Raw genomic sequence first — 13,899 nt, 5'->3', positions numbered from 1 at the left:
GATCTGTTGCGGCAAGGAATCTCTCAACCTCGAGGAGTAACCTTGAGAGGCGTCCCTGCCCAAGGGGAGATCCTGGCGTGCAGCCCGCTGCCGTGCAGGAGAGCTCAAAGGGCCCTGGGCTGTCCACTATTTAAGGAGTAAGATGATTGACTTATGGTCATATTTGCATATCAGCAAGAGGTTTAGATCCTTGCGTCAAAGCAGCCAATGGCTACTTTGTTGCCATTTGTCCTCAAGGTCCAGGATAACTGGATGCAGCTATCAGGATGACTCCCACTGATGGTTACTGCTTGTGCAGGGAGCTGGGGAGCTGGGGGCGGGGGGGAGCACACCGCCACACTCCACCCCGTGACTATAGTCAATTCATCTTACCTTCACAGAGTGGTGGTACGGTCACCTCTTGCCTCTGTGCCATAAATAGTATACTGATGGTTTGTGCGCTTATAGATCCATGGTAAGTAGACAGTGAAGCACTGCTATTTGTTATGCGTTAATTTGTATGTTTTGGGTGGTTGAAGTTGGGTTATCTGTTTTATCATGTGCCAAACCTTTATATACAATATAATTATAAGCAATAGACACACTAATGTTAGAGTTAGTAAAATGACAACTGGGTGAAGCATAAGATTGAACACTCCTGTTGCTGTCGGTGACCATCCAAGAAGAGTTTCCCACCAATGGTGTTCTCCATCCTTCTTCACTCTTTCCAAGACATGGTGTATTTCTTCTGCATCATGATGAACGGTGATTAGAGTTTTGTGTCCATTGTTTCGTATGCGTTCTAGCAGTTGACACAGGTCATCATGTTGTAGTAGTTTCTTCACCAATGTAAGATTCATTCCGATGGGGGTAGACAATAAATCTTGACTCAATGTGTAGTTAGATTGTAACAATTGATAAGACGTAACAGGAGCTGAATAATTGAAGTCACATCCCACAATTTTAGTAAAGTTACAAACACAAATATTTGAGCGATTGCTTGTATCTACAGTAACGTTATCTACAAATATAACATCACAAAGGGTTCTCATACAAACACATCCTTTTCCAGTATACACAAGTACAGTTTCAGGGGCTTCATTAGGTCGTATTTCAAAATGACAAACATTTTGTTCAGTGTCAAGACAGATGTCTTGGGCTTTGAGGGTGTTACTCTCACAAATAAATCCTTGTTGTTCCCATTACAACGCATGCATTAACATCAACAGTTTGCCATTTGTTTCCATTTCGGTGGGCCCATACTCTATGTTCTAATGGATAGAGTACAGTTCCATTGTGATTCAATCCCAGTGCAATGATTGGGTATATGGTGTATACCGAAGCATTGTGAATTGTTAAGACAAAAGCTGTGGCCTTATTGCTAATGGGGTCATAAGTGAAATTGACTAAATACCACCAGGACTGGAATTCTTTCTCAAATTTAGTTGCATTATCCCAAATTACCTTTCGAATTTCAGTGGGTAAGGTGCCCTCTTCACCTTCTCTTATAATTGCTGCTACCATAGATTGCATCCACAGTTGAGCTTGGATACAACTAAGAGCTAGAGAAACATTGGTTTGGGCTACACCAAGTGCATCCACAATCAGTTGGTGGTCCCTTTCATTAATTCTTTTCCACTGAGGTAATATATCAGATAAGAGCCATTGGTTAGTTCCCAATGCTAATAGAGAAGACCGTAATGGGTGTTCTAATTTGTTCAAATCACTTGTTGTTGTGCTCAGTTTGTTTACGAGTACTTCGGCATCGATACTATTTAAGACTCCCAATCCTGTCCCTATGATACCGGTCACATCTCTCCTTGTTCGTCTTGGAGAGGTGAGGGTTCGCCCATGTAACCATGCTAACCATCCTGCATAGGACGTACCTAGGAATGGTGAACAGGTCGGTTTGATTGCAGAGATATTAATTTGCATTAGTAGTTCTACTCGTTTAAGAGACCATGATGGATTAAATAACACTTGTTGTTGGCCTGTATTTTTGATCACATATGGTCCAACTTCAGAAACCTGTGGGAATAGAATTGTCTCATCCTTTACAGTCAGGGCGGTTGTTGTGCTAGGCTTAATAATGTCTATTTTAAATTTAAAGGATAATCCCACACGATGGTGAGCCCAGAGGCAGACTACAAAAACAGGTCGTACTAAGGTAAAATTGTACCAACAGTCCAGTTTTTCAAAGGCGCAAAGTTTCGTATCTTTGGCTATTGGTTTTGATGTAATGTTGTACACAGAAATCTGAGATGCCTTCTCATGGGTAGACCCATTGATCATCCGGCATCCTATTTTAATTTCTTTCCCTGCTGTTCCTCGGAGCCGGGGAACTTTATCATCAGCTTCATCTTTATCCCAACTCCATTCATTTTCTAAGTATGTTTCAGTTCCGTGCATGACCATGGTGGAAAGCTTTAAATCCCCCTTACTAGAGTGTATTCCCATACTTCCAGTGTACTCAACACGAGCTTGGGACCATGGCCATTCTAGGGTTCTTTGACCACAGGCTAAGAAGAGCAGCATTGTTAGGGTTTGGAATAGTAACATGAACACAGCATTTCCGTCTGCCATCCTGTGGGGTGCTGTAAGAGAAAATAGAGACTTGTTTCGGTGGGGAGAGTCCGAACAGGTTACCCCATTAAGAAGAAGGAAAAATCCATCGTGAACTAATTCTGTGTTTTGCACCACTGCTATCAGTAGCTTCCCAGGCAAGTGGGCCACGAGGTTTAGTTAAAGTCATAGGCACAGTACCGATAGATGGCAAATTGACCATCACAGGCTGTCCTGGCTGTAATGTCATTGGATATTCTCTTTTCCTAGTAGGTGGAGCGCTAAGCTCAGTTTTTGCAAAGAATGCTCGGCTTACAGGGCTTCCAGTAGGCCCATACCGATTGTTTAATTGATGGAGTACTTTGGGAAGTCTCGTATCCCATTGAGCTTCCTGTGGTTTGAGACTCCTTTTCAACAAGCCATTAGCTCTTTCTACCATCCCATTTGATTGAGGGTAGTATGGGGTGTGGAAAACCCATCTAATTCCCTCTTGTTTTGCCCAATCTTGCACTTCCTTACAAGAAAAGTGTGAGCCATTATCACTCTGGATAACATCAGGAGTAGGTAGATTTGAGAACCAAAATGACAGCCCTCGCACTGTGTTCCGCCCATCGGCTTTCCGACATTTAGTCGCCATAAGCAAGCCGGAGACTACTTCCACTCCTGTAAGGATGTATCGATATCCTGCAGAGGATTTGAATGGTCCGATATAATCAATTTGCCATGTAGACCATAAAGTTTTCCCTTCATTGATATGTAAAGGTGGTGCTTTGGCAGGATGATCTGCTTGTAATTTCAGTCTACACTGAGGACATTCTGTAAGAATAGTTTCACAAGTTTTTCTATTTATAGGCCAGCCTTTACTCTGTGCAGCAAAGTAAAGTGCTTCTTTACCTGTGTGGCCTAGGTTTTGATGTAACCATTCTCCCAGTCGATACCACTCAGGATTTAAGGCGATTTTCCTAATTTTAGTTAGCTCATCTACCTTTTGATTCCACTTTGTGGCTGGTTGATTATCTTTAGCATGAGCTTTTACCCATCCCATCTTGAAAGGTGTTTTCCTGGCTATATCTAGTAATAATTGCCAATCTTTGTTTCTCCAAACTGGGGATCTATTTACTTCCCAATTCAAGGTTTCCCATTGACAGAGCCACTGTGTGGCACCGGCCCACACAGCATAGGAGTCTACATATATGATTTTTGCTCCATTCTGTGCTGCTAAAACAACTGCTCTTATTTCTCCTACTTGTGCACTGCCTTCACCTTCTTCTACTACTTGTTTGCCGGTGGTAATGTCTAATGCAACAGCCTTATATTGCCATTTACCGTTTACCCTTTTGCTGAAGCATCTGTAAACCAAATGTTTTCTGTTGGTGTACCCTCAGTGAGGGGTGGTGCATCCAGAATGGGTGAAGGTTTAAAAGGTTGTTGTAAAGCTAAAGGGTCTGTGTTTATGGGCATCTGCAATTTGGAAAGCTTAGTGTGTCCTTCAGTTAGTTGCATATTTTCTGCAACTCCTGTTAGGTAGGCATACCATTTTCGGACAGTGGGTTTTTGTGCAACTCCTTCTGGGGAGCAGTCCCTTTTAGGATTGCTTCTAGTAAATTAAATGGTCCTCTAGTTTGCACAGGTTGTCCCTGATGTATTTTCTCAACTTGTTTAACTGCTCGGACTAAAGATAAAAGTCCCTTTTCCCATTCAGAGTATCGTTGTTCTGTTTCTTTAAATGCAGTTGAGCTAAACAATAAAGGTCTTTTTGGCCCATCGGGTCCAGTTTGGAACAGGTTACAGTAAGTAGCATGTTCGGCGAAACCCCATTCAGCTATAATAGGGTCGCGGGGGTGTACTGGTCCCAGTGACTGATATGTTTTTAACTCTTCAGTTAGAGTTTTGACTGCCTCTTTATGTTCTAATTTCCACTCCCAGGGTTTGCCTTTCCGTAAGAGTGAGTATAAGGGACGGGAAATGATAGAAAATCCAGGCACATGTTTCCTCCAATCAGAATATCATCTATATATTGGTACAGTTTCACTTCTTGGGGGAGTAAGACTGTCTGTAAAAGTTCAGCAAGCGCAGCATGAGCAATCGTGGGTGAATGTTTATACCCCTGTGGGAGTCTGTTAAAGGTGTATTGTATTCCCTCCCAAGTGAAAGCAAACTTCTCTTTATCCTCCTCCTTTAAGGGAACCATAAAGAACATATCCTTTACATCTAGCGCTGCCATCCAGGGATGTGCAGCTGCTTGCAAAGTAGCTGTTAAGTTGGCAATGTTTGGCACAGCAGCTGTGAGCGGGGCTGTATTGGCGTTCAGGCGCCGATAATCGACAGTTAAACGCCACCTCCCGTCTGGTTTCCGGACGGGCCAGACAGGTGAGTTATATGGGGAGTGCGTTCTGGAGATAATTTGTCGTTTCTCCAAATCAGCTATGACTTCAGAAATTCCATTTCGTGCCGCAGCAGAAATGGGATATTGCGGTACGTTAGTGATTTTTGACTCTGGGAGCGCAGGGGCTGCGCGCAGTGCCCGCACTGCAGCCTCCCGGCTTCTGCTGGGGTTGGGATCGATGTTCGAGCCGAAGGACCACGCGCTGCCGTTCGGCAGGCGCCAGGTTCGTCCGTTTAAAACATCGAAACCTAAAATATTTTCATGGTGATCTTTAATTGCAAAGCGGGTACTCGACATGCGCTTCTCGCCCGGGAGCCATAAATTGACCTTGGCAGTTTGGCACTGAACACTCACTCCGTTCACGCCAGTAATTTTAACTCTTTGCCGTCTGGGTCGTACACCCAGCTTCTCGGCATCTTGCTGTGTTAATAGTGAAATTTGTGCTCCCGTATCTATTAAAAACTTTACCAATTGTCTTTGAGGACCAACTGGAATTAGAATGTATGGGCTGTTATCATTTATCCACTGATAAGCCTCCACTTTCCGGACAGGCAGGCCCAATTGCCTTCCGGACACTACCCGTTTTTTGACTTCATGTCCTGCAGTTCCTCCCTAAGCGGGAGGAAGGGGTTATCTCCCCTTCTGGGGTCTGGTGCAGGAGGAGTTGAAATATGGTCCTTCCTTTCACCATTATCTCGTTTCTGGAATGCTTCAATTAGACTTAAAATAATGCCAGTAGGTTGACCTTGAATCGCAGCTCTGGGAATGCCTAAAGCTAATGCATTCCTCCACAACTCATTCCTCTGTTCTCGAGATTCTGTTTGGGGGTTTTTAAATTTGTTTCCCTTCGATCTAGTTTCTGTTCCCTGTTTTATGGGTCTTACTTTGTGATCTCCTCCCTGGGGCTTCAGGTTTTGTTTTTCAGCTGGTGCATCGTCCCAGCCCATCTCACGGCTGTAGTTAACAATGCCGTGCATCAATTCTGCCCAGGTAGGGAGCTGCTTGTAGGCATTTTGAGCGTTATCACCTAGTCCCTCATTGTGCTCTGTGTCTTTCTTGATCTCATCTCGTTTTGCAACTAAATGGGATTTAAGAATTGCCGGGGCTCCTCTAATCAGTGGTTTTAACATTGCGAAATCTACTGTAGCAGACAGTGGGACATCATGGGACCCTCGTTTGTGCATGGCTTGTATACAGGCAGCTTTTGTGATGGCTGTAGAGAGCTCACTTAAAGATTTAATGGGAATTATGGAGGGTTCACCTCGCTCCATGCTGTCTATTCCTCCAGCCCAATAAGCTACTCGGCTGGTGATAGAATGAGGTGTATTTGTCGGGTCAGGCCCTAAATTTAAGAAAACTCCCGGACCCCAATAGCCGCTTGCTTCGTCCTCACTCAACATTATTCGGTCACCGCCACTGAGGCATACTCGCCACAAGTATTCCGTTTCAGTTTCACCTGGTTTTCTGCTATATCTCTCTTGCAAATTTGTCAATTGCAACGGATCCCAGGGGATGGTTCGCGTAGTATGTCGCGGATGAGCACCCCGAGGGCCCACAGTTCTTTCTGTTTTAACAATGGGTCTGGCTTCGTACTCAGGAGGATTTGTGGGGAACAAAGGGTCGTCGTCTTCTGGCTCGCTATCATCGGGATCACCCCAGATGTCTCCATCCCAATCTTCAGGGGATACTATTAGTTTCCTAATCTGTACAATGTCGGGGGGGCGGGGAGCCTGTATAAGCATCATCTCGACCTTTTCTCCCAACTTTTGTCTTTTTCCTTTTCCTCCTGTAACTGTTTCTGCAGTTGTTCAATTTTAAAAGATAGTAACAACTCAGTTGCCTTTCTACCTTCTATTTCCTTCTCTAGGTCCTGCTCCCTTTTATTTCTGTTGTCTCTTTCCTGATGTGCAGCTTCTAAACAGGCACCTAGCATCTTGCAGATAATTCCTTTCCCTTTTCCATCTTTTGTGTGGCCTCTAGTTACTTTTAGGTGTTCTTCAATGGCTTCCCAATTATGCCAATTGTCACGAGTCCATTCTGCTGAGAATTTGGGACTCGGATTCACTCCATGCCTCCGTAAATAATCAGTGATACTACTTGCCATCCTGCCGACTACGCCAATTTGTCGCGGATGGAGTGAGAGTGCACTTCACTCGTAAGAGAGAAGTAAAAATATAGTTTATTGATACAAAATAGGGAGTTAACAAAGTTCAATGCGACAGTGTTTTAACAAGATTCGATGGTGAGGCACACTTGATTATTTACTGCATAGAGGACAGGGTCAGACAAAACTGTCAGGGAGACCCTCCCGTTGAGTCATGAGGTTCGGAAAGGATCCCCTTGCTTTCTAAACTCCTTCTCAGAGAGGAGTCTAGGTGCGGCTAGATCCAGTCCTAGTCCCAGACTTGGTCAACGGTTTATATCTAAAGGATTATATGTGCGCAGTCAATCCTTTATATCACTTAGCTAAGATTTCAAAGTTTAGCATGCTGTTAGTCACTTACCGAGGATCTGTTGCGGCAAGGAATCTCTCAACCTCGAGGAGTAACCTTGAGAGGCGTCCCTGCCCAAGGGGAGATCCTGGCGTGCAGCCCGCTGCCGTGCAGGAGAGCTCAAAGGGCCCTGGGCTGTCCACTATTTAAGGAGTAAGATGATTGACTTATGGTCATATTTGCATATCAGCAAGAGGTTTAGATCCTTGCGTCAAAGCAGCCAATGGCTACTTTGTTGCCATTTGTCCTCAAGGTCCAGGATAACTGGATGCAGCTATCAGGATGACTCCCACTGATGGTTACTGCTTGTGCAGGGAGCTGGGGAGCTGGGGGCGGGGGGGAGCACACCGCCACAACTTTTGAGACTAATGCAGGCCAGTGAAAGACACGAGCAGAAGAACGAGAAAGAGCAAATCCTTTTCCCTTTCCCTACTGAGCCTAAAGAATTAATCAGAAAAGTAAGTCACAAATGTAAGGTAAAATCACTGTAGAAGTTGAAGCAACCATGAATCACTTCCTGCTTTTGGTAAAGTGTTCCCAAGTTTAATTACCTCAGTTGGAGTATATTACCTTTTTTCACACCTTAATTTGTTGAATGACAGTTTTTAACCACAGTATCTTATTATGCCCTTGCTTCAATATTAAAAAATGCTCTGGTATCCAGTAGAAGTTATTATATAGCTTGGAAAAAGCTAAGTACTTCCACAAAGGTTTTTTTTATCCCCTGACTTGAATTCAACCAACCTGACTTGGTTCCTAGCTGAATTCCACTGTAGTTAGTAGGTTTGTGAACATTTTGCCAAGTGATTTCAGTCCACTGGGGAGAAGGAAATAGGCCCCTGAAGGCCCCTCAGCATATTGTTTGTGCCCCAGTACTTGCTATGTGATAGTATTTTCTTAATGCCTCATTTCATCCTGTTTTAGTGGAGGTTTGGGCCTCATTCTTATTTGTACGACATCAAATAGTATATATTAGGCATGGAGAATAGAAATTATAGCATGGGAAACAGTATATCCTAATGAAATCATTACTAACATCCTAATATATGACAGCTTATAAACACATAAGAAGATCATGGAAAAATTAAGTGATATTGCCTACTTACACTTGCAACAATTTTTTTTTTCTAAAGCTATCCAGTTGTTTATTTAAAAATATGCAAAATTAATTGAAAGAGAAGATATTAAACCTTCCATTAAAAAACTGCTGGTTCCTACCTCAGTTGCTGACCTTTTTTCTACAGATTTAAGTAATACCTGTTTGTTAGTCTGAAACCAATTTAACAGCTTCCCTAAGATGCATGCATTAAGTTACAAGCTATAATAGGCTACAGCTGCAGAAGGGTGCACTTGGGATGTATGAACTTTGTTTGAATGTTATAGTTTTACTGATTATGTGCCACAGATTCATTTAAGACATGTAAGGCAACTTCACTAGACTCTCAGTAAAGAATCTTCTTTAATAAATTTTGTATTACATATTTCTTTCATTCAAAAACCTTGTATTCTTCTCACATTCATTATTAAATTAAATCTATGAAGGCAGTTAAAAGGGTTTTTAGAAAGAGCTGGTTTAAGTTTTAAAATGATGAAGTAGGTGGTTATCTTGTGCGTGTTCTTTATATTCCACTGTCTAGGCAGCAAAATGTTGTCAAGTATATGACTCCATTCTACTGCACTGCATAGCCCTTCTACTCTTAGCCAAAACACCTCCCTTTTAGTTAGCCATTCTCCTGTTCATGGTCTTATTTGTTTGCCTTGGTTAAGGTGAGTGCCTAGCCAGAGTTCATAGCAGTTTGGAATAATTTTTTTCTTTTTTTTTCTACCATTAAAGTGGTACATACTTACTGATGTAATTCAAATCAGACAGTTCTGTTTCCTGCTCAGAATGATAATTTGACTCTCAGACTTCCATGAGCGGAGGCAAGGCATTTCCTCCTCAAAGGTGAGAAATCAAATGGAAAATAATGGCGTGATATAAGATATGTTTCATCATTTAATCCTCTTCCAAATCTAGTGCACATTAAAAAGTATTTATGAATACTGAAAAGAGCTCAGGGCTCATTTAGGGTAAATGCAATAGAACAACCCATGTACTTCTGCTCTGCAGAACTCTGAGCTTTGAAGCAGCATGCTCCAGGAAAAAAAAAAAACAATCCTTGCAGACTAGGAGAACTTCAAACAGGATACCCTAGGACAGCTTCACCAGGTGCAACACTTAACTCCTGGACAAGACATTTTTTCAGCTGATTAAAAAGCATGGTAGGGGAACGCACAGAAAAAGATAATCTTCTCACCTCATAACTAGACATTACAGTCAAAATCAAATAGACTATTGTGAAACCCTTAATATTCACAGATGGGAGAGAACTAAAGAAGAAGGATATATGAAATTCTTGCCTTTGAAGTAATACTTCTACTACTATAAACCTCCAATTGAGAAGGATCTTAGTAGGCAGGGAGGGAGCACACATAGATTTATGGATAAAATAGTCTCTGCTTGAACAGGAAACTTGGCATTGATTTCAATAAAATCAATACAGTTAACCAATTCAGCGATCCACAGCATACAAAGTAAGAATTTATAAAACACAGATAATTTAATACTGAAAAAAGTGGTTCTCAATGCATATGAATACTATAATCATTATTTTAAAAACACAGCCATTTCATAGGCATCATTCAAAATACAAAAAACAATTACAAGAATGAGAATGGCTTTTCAAAATGAGATACATATTGTAGTGTTCTGTTTCACTAAACCTCTCAAGTAAAAGCAAATCTTGCTGTTTCATATAGGTACTGCTACTATTCCTGAAAATTCTCATGGTTAATACATTGCATTGTTAGACCAGTTGGATACAAAATACTGATACACAGCATATGATACAAACATATGATACAAACAACATTCTTCCTGGAGTGTTTAAAAATGAAACCAAAGAATGCACATTCTTAGAGGAGAAATGAATATTGGGAGATCTTAATAAAACATTAGTAATCATGGTACTGTTTCAGAACAGTACCATAGCACAATTAATTGTACACCTGAACACACATATACATTTTTCATGCCTTCTTAAATTACTGCAAATCTGCATGATATATAATTAAAATATCAAAGTAATGGTTATCAGGAACAGTGTTATGAAATAAAAAAAAAAATTAGTAGACAACTTCTAGAATCTCGTAACATGTTTAATGTATGAATAATTTAGGACGAAACATTTAGGCATATATATACACAGAATTTCTGCTAGTTTAGCTGAAATTGGTTTAGTTATCTATTTGAAATTGCTATGCTGTTTTAACCTTGTGACAATAAACTTACTGGTTCAAATCATAAAGCGGTCTCACAAAAAATTGTTTCACATAACTAAAACTGATATTTGGGCCACATCCTACAGTTGACCCGGTACAGCTTTGTGTACATCAGTGCTAACTTTGGCTGGGGTTGAAAAATCACAACAAAAACTGCAGTGGTAATTTGAGATGTTACCACCACATACACATTACCAAGTATTTCCCAGACAGATACTGCCATGCCCACAGCTAAGCTAAGTTCTATGACTGCTCCTTATCCACTTCCGTACAAAACCAAGCACTTAATTACAGAGGTATCCAGCTGCAGTGTTGGCTTACTGCATAGCTTGCTATGTATATGAACTTAATTTGACAGACAACAATTCTAATCAGAACAGAAGTATTGCTGCTCAGCTACTGTATAAGTTAGTCATATTAGTTTAACCTGTAATAGCTACTCACTGCTTATTAGTCCCCTGGTAAAATGTTTCTTTATCTGTAGAGGTTGTGACAACCAAAAGTATGTTTCAGGATTTCAGCAAAAGTCAGGACACTACCTCATTTTTGTTGGTGGATGGCAGTAAAAAGAGGTACTTCTCTAGTGCACTTAAAAGGTCTTGTGACTATTAGTTTGCACAAAACTGGAACTTGAGTGGAAACTTTCACTCAAGTGAGAAAAGCAGGCTGTCCAAATGCTAAATTACCTTCAAAAGGACTCATGAAGAAGAATGGAAATAAAACCAGAAATTTTACATTCTGAACTCTTTTAATTGCTATAAAACTGGCAATAAAAGGGAAAAAAAGATCATGCACACACACCCCCTCCCCCCACCCCGATTTAGAGGGCTACCTGTTGCTATTGTTGGTATTAAGCAGTTTAAATATCTGGTGTTTCTTGTATGAACTACTATAATTTTCTTTTAATAAGCAAAAGCATGATGTTTGCGGGTAGTTCCCTGCTCCATCAAGGATGGCTAGAGGCATTGGACATTAAAATTCTGGGAGCTGGTTAGGGCAAAAATTGGTCAAAAATTCTTGGGACTTCCCTGTGCTGCTTTGCCAATTGCAGCCTACACATTGTTAAAGACTTGACAGGTGAAGCAGAGCACAAACCTCTGGCACAGATATATTTATCAGCTGTAGAATATTCAATCTCATGATGATACAGCTGAATTTTTATTTTTTTTTTAACAAAAGTTGTAATATACAGATTAATGTGATGATGAGGCCAGCAAAAGTACTGTAGGTTACCTATACTACCATATTTGGTATTCCTGCAGATATTGGATTATTCTTTTTAATTATTACACTCTTGGGCAGCAATTGTTAGAAAGGCCAAAGTGGTTTATGGCAGCATCCAACCTGTGGTGTTCTTGATGTTGGTAATTTTTATTGTGATCTATTTCAATACCAATACAGGATGAAATATCATCAATACTGTTTCTTTACTGAAGTGGCAGCTTCTGTTGAATTGTCAAGTTTAAAGCTTGGAAATTTGATGTTCATGGAATTTATGTCTAAATCAGCTTTCACTTAATGGGTTTTGAACTAGATTGTTACTCAATACATATGTGAATAGTCTGTGAAACACAAGGTCTCATAAAAGATGCCCAGACATTTACATCACTGAGACACAGCAGAGACAGTCTAGTTTCTGAAGCATTCTTGATCAAGGTGGATTACCTTTTGGGGCCTGTTCTGCTGGCAGTTTACCTGGGTAAAATTCCAATTTTTCTCCCCTCATGTTACTTATAGTTCATAACTGTCCATCTTGAGTATAAAAACAGAGAGAGTCAACAATTCCAGAAAACTACTTAATCTTTCTGGATTACCAAGTACTGAATTTCAGAGATCAGCAGTAGTTAGAACAGAACCCTCCACAATAAGATCTAAAGACATCTTATTGTCAAGATGGGATTAATTTAGCAAAGCAGAATACCATTTCTTTGGTTTCTCTGTATTTCAGTTTTTCATAAAGTTGAGCTGCACTGTGACAGATGGTTATCCCAAGGTGTTTCTTGTTACAAATACTTTTAATCAGATAACTGCTTGCTTTATGCTGAAACAATATTCATATGGCATGACAGTTCTGCATCTTTAAACACTACAAATGCCAGAATTACTAGGCACCAACACTACTGCTGCATCTATAATTACCATTCCAGTGGTAGAGAGCAGTGTAATCCAACTGCTCTCCCTCAGTTCCCAAGAGCTCAGACCATGCTGCTTGCATGTCCTCATGGTTTCAGCACACAAAGGAGAAGGAGGCTGGTGATGGTCACACTCTCTGCCCCTGCCCTCATCCTGACTAAATGTGCAAGAAAAACTGTTGCACATGAGACTAGTGGAGTAAAGAACAGGAAATAGAGCAATGTCCCATCCATGGACTGCATGTAAGCTACCAGAGTAACACTATCTCAGAATAGATCCCTTTTCCTTTCTCCCCCCACTAACAAGCTCAGACTGAATGAAGAAAGGGGAAAGCTAAGGTGGGAAGTTATCTCCACCCTCATTTATCCTCTGAATCCCACTGATTCCTGTACAGACAGTTAATGCCTTACAGCATTATGATAGTAAACTGGTATCAGTACTCAGAAGGGTTTATGCTATTGACTAGGACTAATCCGTACACCACTGGAAGGTCCAGAATAAGAACTTTATTTCTTACCTTCTAATTTAAACTTTTAATATTTAAGTAAGGGATTACTACTGACAGCAGCATGTATTTTTATGGTAAATATCCTACACAGCTGTTCTTTTGGGTAGACTGGCTTTTCTGGCAAGGTCTAAAGCAAATACTGGCAGGAGCTTTGACAAAGCTAAAAATAACATCTATATGGTGCTCTTCCTTCTGTAGTCATCTCCTAGAAAGGGAATTTATATCTGAGCTACAACACAGCTGGCTTTGTGAAAGGTGTCTAGATAAACTAGGCACAAAATCCCTTTCGAGTCCAAAGCAAAAACCTGTGAGAAAAGTCCACCACAGAATTTAAAACTTTGGAGCACCACATGTCACGTTGTCAGCTGAATTCCTGATTTACGTATTTCCATTTTCACAATAGCCTGTAACTATTACCATCATGATATACAAAACCTTTAGCATGGCCACTTCATAAAGTTTTGCATTAAAAGCTGCTTTCTCTGGGTAACCATGATTTTTTTGAGAACAGGTAAAGA

At 40.9% G+C, this 13,899-nt stretch overlaps 1 protein-coding gene across 1 annotated transcript in view; it reads left to right on the top strand.

The window, feature by feature from the left end:
• Nucleotides 1-13,899, top strand: part of LIX1 (limb and CNS expressed 1) — a 46,476-nt gene that overhangs the window by 7,375 nt on the left and 25,202 nt on the right.

The sequence above is a fragment of the Ciconia boyciana genome, chromosome 4 (assembly GCF_034638445.1).
Source record: "Ciconia boyciana chromosome 4, ASM3463844v1, whole genome shotgun sequence".
Classification (NCBI taxonomy): Eukaryota; Metazoa; Chordata; class Aves; order Ciconiiformes; family Ciconiidae; genus Ciconia; species Ciconia boyciana.
Note: the sequence above shows the minus strand (reverse complement) of the source record. Positions and strands in the feature narration are given on the sequence as shown.